Source organism: Vipera berus, assembly GCF_964194415.1.
Source record: "Vipera berus genome assembly, chromosome: 7".
NCBI classification, from domain to species: domain Eukaryota; kingdom Metazoa; phylum Chordata; class Lepidosauria; order Squamata; family Viperidae; genus Vipera; species Vipera berus.
The window spans coordinates 62,491,622-62,500,099 of record NC_138209.1 but is presented as its reverse complement, the minus strand read 5'-3'; the positions used below and the strand labels follow the sequence as shown (position 1 = coordinate 62,500,099).

The 8,478-nt window shown below is 37.2% G+C and overlaps 1 pseudogene across 1 annotated transcript; it reads left to right on the top strand.

Annotated features, from left to right (window-relative positions):
* Positions 1-3,544: 3,544 nt before the first annotated feature.
* LOC308670563 lies at positions 3,545-6,979 on the top strand (annotated as a pseudogene). Its single transcript has one exon. The product of its transcript is annotated as an uncharacterized misc_RNA (transcript).
* Positions 6,980-8,478: the final 1,499 nt, after the last annotated feature.

Below are 8,478 nucleotides of genomic sequence, written 5' to 3'. Positions count from 1 at the left end.
AATGAAATGGAGACTGATAGACTCCCCAAGTTATGCCTACTAGACCAAATAAAACTACAATCACAAATCTCCTGGATCACCAAACTAACAAATTTTGTAAGAAGCTGTGGCCTTCCCATCTCTTGTGTAACAGGAGAACAATCCAAAAAAAGAGTTGCCCAAAGAATTAAGGATATAGACGCACAAACTGATATAGCTATCCTTGTTAAGGTGGGTAACTTGAAATGGCTGAGTAAATAGAAATGTACTTTTCAAGTAGACAGTTATTTGAAGTCACAACTCCCAAAACATCTCAGGGAGATATTTACGCGAGATTCGAACAGCTTGACACAATGGTCAGATATGGGAGATTTCATGCTATACCGTACAATGAACATCTCGGCATTTGCAGAGCAGCAGAGGTAGAGGACCTGGCTCACATCCTATTTGACTGTTGCCTGTATAAGAGGGTGAGAGACAGGTATCTTGGTCTATATACCAAACGAATGACCCATTGGGATCCCCATATCAAAACAACTTACTTTATGTCTGGCCAGAACTTGAAAATAACATTTAACGTAGTACCTAAACAAAATGGTCCAGTTGAGATCTGCATATGTGGGGCTGATTGGGGTAGATTGCAAGGGCAACTCCGAAATATAATTTTATCATATTTTATTTATATCTTAAATTATTGTACATTATTACAATTTCATTTTAGGTTGTATTTTATTACCATTTCACTTTAAATCGTATTTTATTCTAATTCCATTTTAAATTGTATTTTATCTAATTCCATTTTAAATTGCTTGTATCAAATTTTAGTAACAATTTGTGCTGGAAATTTGCACTTTGATATGGCCCAAGGGCTAATCAATAAAGTTGTTGTTGATAATTAATATATATTAATAAAACCTCCAAATCACAAGACATTAGCTTTATTCTTATTCTTCCACTCTGCAGTTTGAATATAAAGTATAAAAGACTAAAAAGAGATTTTTGTAGACATCCCAGCCTTTGAACTAACCAAGGAAATGAAACAGCAAAGTTTCGCTGTTGGGAAAACTTCCACGCCAGCCGTCTTTCTTTCCTCTCGCTTTGCCTCTTTTTAACCTCACACACACACCACTTTCTGTAAGGGGAGGAAAAAGGCTCACTCACCCTCCATGTTTATGTGTCTCCCACCGCCACCATCAGCTTCCACACCCCATGGTCCTACCCAGCCAATCAAGCCACGCTCTGGCTGTGGTGCTTCGGCGCCTCATGGCTCCTCCTAGAGGAAGCAGACAGTGCAGGAGGGGACCCCGGTCACACCATACCGCCAGCAGGGCATTTTCAAAAGCAAAGAAGGATAGGAAAAGCAACAATAGGAAAAGAATGCAACTCTGGAAAATCCGTCAAAAAAAGGTGCCAGAACTCCATTCCAGTTTGTTCTATGACAAAAAGGCCTATTTTTATATATGGTGTATTAATTAATTTTTCATTTAGACTGCAACCCAAAAAACACTTCCTGAGGTGGACTTTCCCTTTTTAAAAATAGAACAAAAAAAAAACCCAATTAAGAAAAACAGGAAAAAAGCCACACGCAAGTATGTGTAAGTGTAGTTTCTCTCTCTCTCCATCCATCTGCCTACCCACTCACCCACAAACTAGTTTCAATAAAGAATAACCATATTTTATTTTAACTGTCCTTGTATAATTTAGATCTTTAAGCATCTTCTTCATTATTGTAACAGGTCTTCGATCCACTGAGTAATTTGGGCTGTAAATTTCCCTTTCCATTGTTAAAGGGCTAGCCTTTTAGCAGTAAATACAATGAAACTCCAATTTTCATGTAACGTTTGAAAAGAATATGAATGTCTAGAAGTATTAAATCTTGTCCTAAGGTCACATTAATATATGAATCTATTTCTTCTCAGAACATAAAAACTTTAGGACATTGAAAACCATGTTTCAATTAAGCATCCAGTGGGATGGACCCATGCCATGCAATATATACCTGAAATATTTTTTTGCTATATAACCTTAAATATGGTGAGATTTTGATATTCAAGTTACAATATTTTCCCATTATTTAAATAAAATAGTGGTTCAGTTCCCTGTTCCATCCAGTGTTTATATCCAACCAGTATATTGTTAACAAATATTTGTAAAGACTGTGAGCTTTTGGTCTCATGTGATTTAGTGATCCACTTTAATAATGCAAATGTCTATGAGTCTGGAAATACACCAGCCCAAATCAAAATATTAATATAACTGTAAATACAGCTAGTAGGTGACAACAAACACTATGTATATTTTAACACCAAAAATGATTAAAACTCATCATTATTATCCAGTAACTAATAAAAGGAAAACTCCTAGCATCCATGCAAATTTTTCATATAGCTATTTCTCCATCAATTCTAAGATCTAAATTATCCCATACAATTTAGTGTAGAAAAAAGTTCAAAAAACAACATTTCATAACATCACAAATTTCAAAATAATATAATAGTGACAGAAAATATATCATCTATTGGATTTTGAACCTAAAACTGTGCAATTAACTAAAACATTTTTTTTTAAAAAAATGTATGGACTTTTAAAATACAGTGATAATAATTCATATGATTTAGTTTAAGTGCTCAAAACCTGAAGCATATCTTAATATATAAAATACATTTTTTCTGGCATTTAGTCTAAGTTAACGAACTGTTTTTGTTAGAATTTACCCAGAAGATTCCCATATGACATAGACTTTTGGCAGATTGTTGTAACACTAGATGTAATAAATCCAATTTATTACTAAAGATCTTAACTTTGCTAAATTGCTCATTATGTGCATTTCATTATCTGCAATTCTTCAAAACATCCATGCCCTCAGCATTAGCTTAGGGGCCCAACAAGAAACAGATGCATGTGATTTAATGAGTTTGCCAGCATACAGATTACTAATATGTCATTAAGCTAATCTTATGTCCTCCTACAAGTAGGTCAAAGCTCTTTAACTCTGTTGGTCAATCTGTTTAACTGAAGCTTTTTTCCCCTCTGCAACAATCCCATCTCGCATATTTTAGTTTCATTAAGTTTCTTTCATGAATGCAGTAATAATACAAAGCCTCACTTTTACCTGTTGATCATTCATTGGCCTAGCATGTGATTTTTCTGTTTTAGATGTTAAATGTATATGTTTTAAATAAAAAAAATGATATTAATAAGCTGAGGTCTATCAAAGCATATTCATTATGAACTAAATTGAGGCATTGTTAAAATCTTTTTAAAAGAAATTCCCATAAAGCACTAGATTTTATTGTGTAAGCCATTATACTTCACTGCAATTTTCTTCTTTCCAAATTATTTAAGTGGCAACAATCACGCTCACCATGAAATATCTATAAAAATTTATTTTAAAATGTAGTACACACAGTAATACAAATAGACATGACTGATAAAAAAAAGAGTTGGCTGATCTTTGCATTCATATAAACCTGGGGTGTCAAACTGCTGGTCCGCGGGCCAGACGTGTCATCCCAAAACCGCGCCCACCCCATTGCCGGCAATGGAGAAAAAGCTCCGATACGTTGTGCGACGTCACGTGACATCACGAGTTTGACATGTCTGATATAAACAAAAGTGTATAGTAAATGATCCGCCCTCATCTTTTGGGAGGTATCGAAGGGCTGACCAACGACCTCTCCTGTGGTGCGCTTGCGTTGCGTTTCAAGACGAGAGGAGCGGGACAAATTTGGGGATTATGGATTCGCTGAGTGATTCCTATTCTTCATTGCTGGATGAAAGAGGGCACAGTGGTGCTGATGATATTTGTCGCAGTCAGAATAACAACTGTCCTAGGTGTGCAGAAAAAGTGGCACCAAAACCAATGAGAATTCCACTGTCTCAGGTGGATGATGAAGGAAGCGACAATGGCAGAAACACATCCACCAGTTTGGAGAAATTTCCTTTAGATCCATTGAAATCTGCTTTTGATGAGACTTGGAGAAGCATGCCTTTCTTCTTTGACTGACAAATTATCGGCAAGCTGTGGAAATAGTGATCCAAGGTTCCATGGAGTGGATGTCTCTACTTTGGCATTTAATTCAAATACAATTTTTGGAGACAACCTTTGGAATGTGCCACAGAATTCCAGGAGTTGCTCACTATCTATCCTGGATAACAATTATCCTGTCCAGCAATGTGAGGAAACTGCAAGACCACACAGTGATAGTATATTGAGTGGACATGTGACTAAGAGAAAAAAATGTAAAACAGGCTTCCCTGCTATATTTGGAAACAACTTAGACACAGAAGTCTCAGACATTGATAAGTTGCAGGTGACAAAAGAAACAGGGTCTCTTGTTAAAGAGAATCTTGAAATCAGTCATGTTGGTGAACTTATTGCACTGAGCACCAAAGGTGAAAGCTGTATAAAGATCAAAGCCAATGAAACAAAAACCCTGGAAAATGATAATGCTGAAACAAAGAACACAATGTTTTTTATCAGCTTGAATAATGATAATAATCAAAGACCAGATGTTGCAATGTCAAAAACCCGTGAACTGAACAGTAGTAAGATAAAACTTCCTAAGTCTGCCTGACATGTGGGAAATTCAGATCATGACAGGAAGGAGAAATGTAGTTCCCAACACTTAGGCCAAACAACAAGAAACAGAAGAACCTTTGTGATAGAGCCAAATGTAAATAATTACACAACTCAAGAAATTGAAAAAGGAATATTCTTGGAAAAAATGAACCATTTGGAAAATCGATCCCAATGTTCAGAGTCTAGATCATTAAGCAATGAAATTCAGCAAAATGAGAAAAACTGTACTTATAGTACAAAATGCCTTAATAAAACCAAAAATTGTAGAAGAACCATTGTGCTAGATCCAGGGCCTTCCAATGATACGAACAGTTATATTTCGCAACATGATATTAAAAAAAAGACAGACTTGGAAAACTTAGTTTAGGAAGACGGGTCCAGAGTCCAGAGTCTAATTCATTAAACATTGTGAATACAGAACATTCGGTTGGTTTCCAGAAGCAAGTTCCTAGTTAAGAAGCAATTTCAGGACTGAATGTAAAGTGTAAATCAAAAAGGAAGGTCCATGAAAGTAATGGATCCCATAGATTTAAGTGAGATGGAAGAACAGAGTTTAGATAATATAGATAATGAACTTCCACAATCAGAAATTAAAAAGAAAAAGCATGGAAATAAAACAATTAATTTTGATAGGGATATCATACAGAAAGAACATTCCAGTGCCAATGCTGATGTGTTTGATTTGAATGAGAAACCTCAAAAAGTCAGTAAAAAAGGGAGAAGAAAATCAAAATGTACACCGTCTCTACTTTCAGTTTCTTTGGGTGATGAAGATAACTTTTTTGAAGGAAGTAATAGCTCAGTCAAAAAGAACTGGGAAACCTCAAACAGTTGTTCTTTAACTAGAAAAAGTAGCCATTTAGAGAAGGCAAACTGGATGACCATCAGGAATGAGGCAAAAATGCCAAAATTTACCAAGAAAACATGCATTGTAAATGATTTGGGTAACGACGGCACTGATTCTGAGCCATTCCTTCAAGGTCCAGAGGAATGTGAAATCACTCAAGCCAATCAGACAAAATGGAGTTTTCTCCAAGTTACAGACTGCAGTGCTTTGCAAAAGCCAATTGTGGATATTACCAAGACCTGGTCTCTAAATCCCGATTCTCCTTCAGTTGGCCTTTCTAAAAACTCTAGGTATGTTGAAGTCCAGGAAAGTCCAGAATGTGCTTTGTCAATAATCCCAGCTGTCTTCAAGGAAAACACTATTTCTGCAAGAGAAGAGAAGGATCACACAGAAGTGTTGGTAAAAACAAGTTCAGAAAATGCAGCCCTACAAGAAAATGGGAACAAAGTACTGAAAGATTTGACCAATTCCAGCCCTTCTCCAATATGTCCAAGTCAACGAAGAAAAAAGGATGTTTCCAATGTAGAGCTTAGCCGGAATAGAAAATTGAGGCTGCTGACCCTTTTACAATTACTGACTGCCAAAACAAAAAATAAGAAATTGACAAAAGGAACTGAAATGTCCAGGAAAACCAAGAACATTAAAAAAGGAAATTCAGCCTAGATTTAGTGATTAGTCTTTAGACAAAGAGCAACACAATTGTTTCCTAAATATAAGTTTTTTCTTAATTTACCTAGTTTTAGCTACTTAATTTTCAAATAAAATTCTTTTTTTACAAATAAAAAAGTGTATAGTAAATGAGCACAAATACTGGGCTGCCTTGATTTATTCATTCTACAATACTTAACATCCATACAGCCTCTACTCTTCTTAATACATCTTATCTCAGACTGCACTTGGGGGTTCAATCAATCAGAATAGAGTTGGAAGGGGCCTTGGAGGTCTTCCATTCCAACTCTCTGCTTGAGCAGGAGACCCTGTACAATTTAAGACAAGTGGCTGTTAGGTTGAATGTGGTCGTTAAATACTCTCCCTCCTATGAAGGGCTAAGCATTCGAATGAGACAAACGAGGGCTTTTTCCCCACATAATTTTTTGACAAACCAGTTGAAGATCTGATGGGAGAAATAAATTTAAAATACACTTTCAATTTAGAGAAAGTCAATGATGTGATACTACTACTCAGCTCAGACAGTCTGTTTGCAATTTAATGTCTATACGTCTGATTTTAGGCACTTCTGTGATCAGTTTGCATCTGTGCTTTACATTCTGACTTCTGACTACTGAGGAGATAGAGTAGTGAAGACTTATAAACATCGAATATGTGGAGTCTTACTTTAGGTAACATTTCTTAATTTATTAACAATGTAGTTCCTAGCTTGGCTGCCATAAATTATGAAACTATAGAAAATGAAGGATCTATTCCATACACACCCTCACACACCTGTTAGAAGCAGGTAAAAAATAATCCCCTTCATGGATTACTGCCTTGTCGTGGCGAAGGGGCTTGCGTAATTCAATGAAGCTATGAGCTATGCCGTGCAGGGCCACCCAAGACGGAAAGGTCATAGCAGAGAGTTCTGACAAAATGTGATCCACTGGAGAAGGAAATGGCAACCCACTCCAGTATCTTTGCTATGAAAACCCTATGGACAGTACCAAAAGGCAAAACGATATGACGCTGGAAGATGAGCCCCTCAGGTTGGAAGGCGTCCAATGTGCTACTGGGGAAGAGCAGAGGGCTAGTACTAGTAGCGCCAGAAAGAATGAAGTGACTGGGCCAAAGCCGAAAGGACGCTCAGCTGTGGATGTGTCTGGTGGTGAAAGGAAAGTCCGATGCTGTAAAGATTTTTTCTCCATAGGAACCTGGAATGTAAGATCCATGAATCAAGGAAAGCTGGACGTGGTCAAACAAGAGATGACAAGACTAAACATCGACATCTTAGGTATCAGCGAACTAAACTGGACAGGAATGGGTGAATTTAATTCAGATGACCATCAGGTATACTACTGCGGGCAAGAATCCCTCAGAAGAAATGGAGTAGCCTTCATAGTCAATAAAAAAGTAGGAAAAGCAATACTGGGATACAACCCTCAAAATGACAAATGATCTCAGTTCGAATCCAAGGCAAACCATTCAATATTACAGTAGTCTAAGTCTATGCCCCAACCACCGGTGCTGAAGAGGATGAAATTGACCGGTTCTATGAAGCTCTACAGCACCTTATAGAACTAACACCCAAAAATGATGTCCTTATCATCATGGGGGATTGGAATGCTAAAGTAGGAAGCCAACAGATAACTGGAATAACAGGCAAGTTTGGCCTTGGAGTACAAAATGAAGCAGGGCACAGGCTGATAGAATTTTGTCAAGAGAATACGATGGTCATAGCAAACACTCTTTTCCAACAACCCAAGAGACGGCTTTACAAATGGACATCACCAGACAGTCAACACAGAAATCAGATTGACTATATGCTCTGCAGCCAAAGATGGAGAAGCTCTATACAGTCAGTAAAAACAAGACCAGGAGCTGACTGTGGCTCAGACCATGAGCTTCTTGTTGCAAAGTTTAGGCTTAAATTAAAGAAAGTAGGGAAAAGCGCTAGGCCAGTCAGGTATGAATTAAATCATATCCCTGTTGAATATACAGTAGAGGTGACAAATAGATTTAAGGAATTAGATCTGATAGACAGAGTGCCTGAAGAACTATGGACAGAGGTTCGCAACATTGTACAACAGGTAGCAACCAAAACCATCCCAAAGAAAAAGAAATGCAAGAAAGCAAAATGGCTGTCTGAGGAAGCTTTGCAAATAGCTGAGGAAAGGAGGGAAGCGAAAGGCAAGGGAGAAAAAGAAAGATATGCCCAATTAAATGCAGACTTCCAAAGGATAGCTAGAAGAGATAAGAATGCCTTCTTAAATGAACAATGCAAAGAAATAGAAGAAAACAATAGAATAGGGAGGACCAGAGATCTTTTCAAGAAAATTGGAGAGATGAAGGGAACGTTTCATGCAAAAATGGGCATGATAAAGGACCAAAATGGCAGGGACCTCACAGAGGCAGAAGA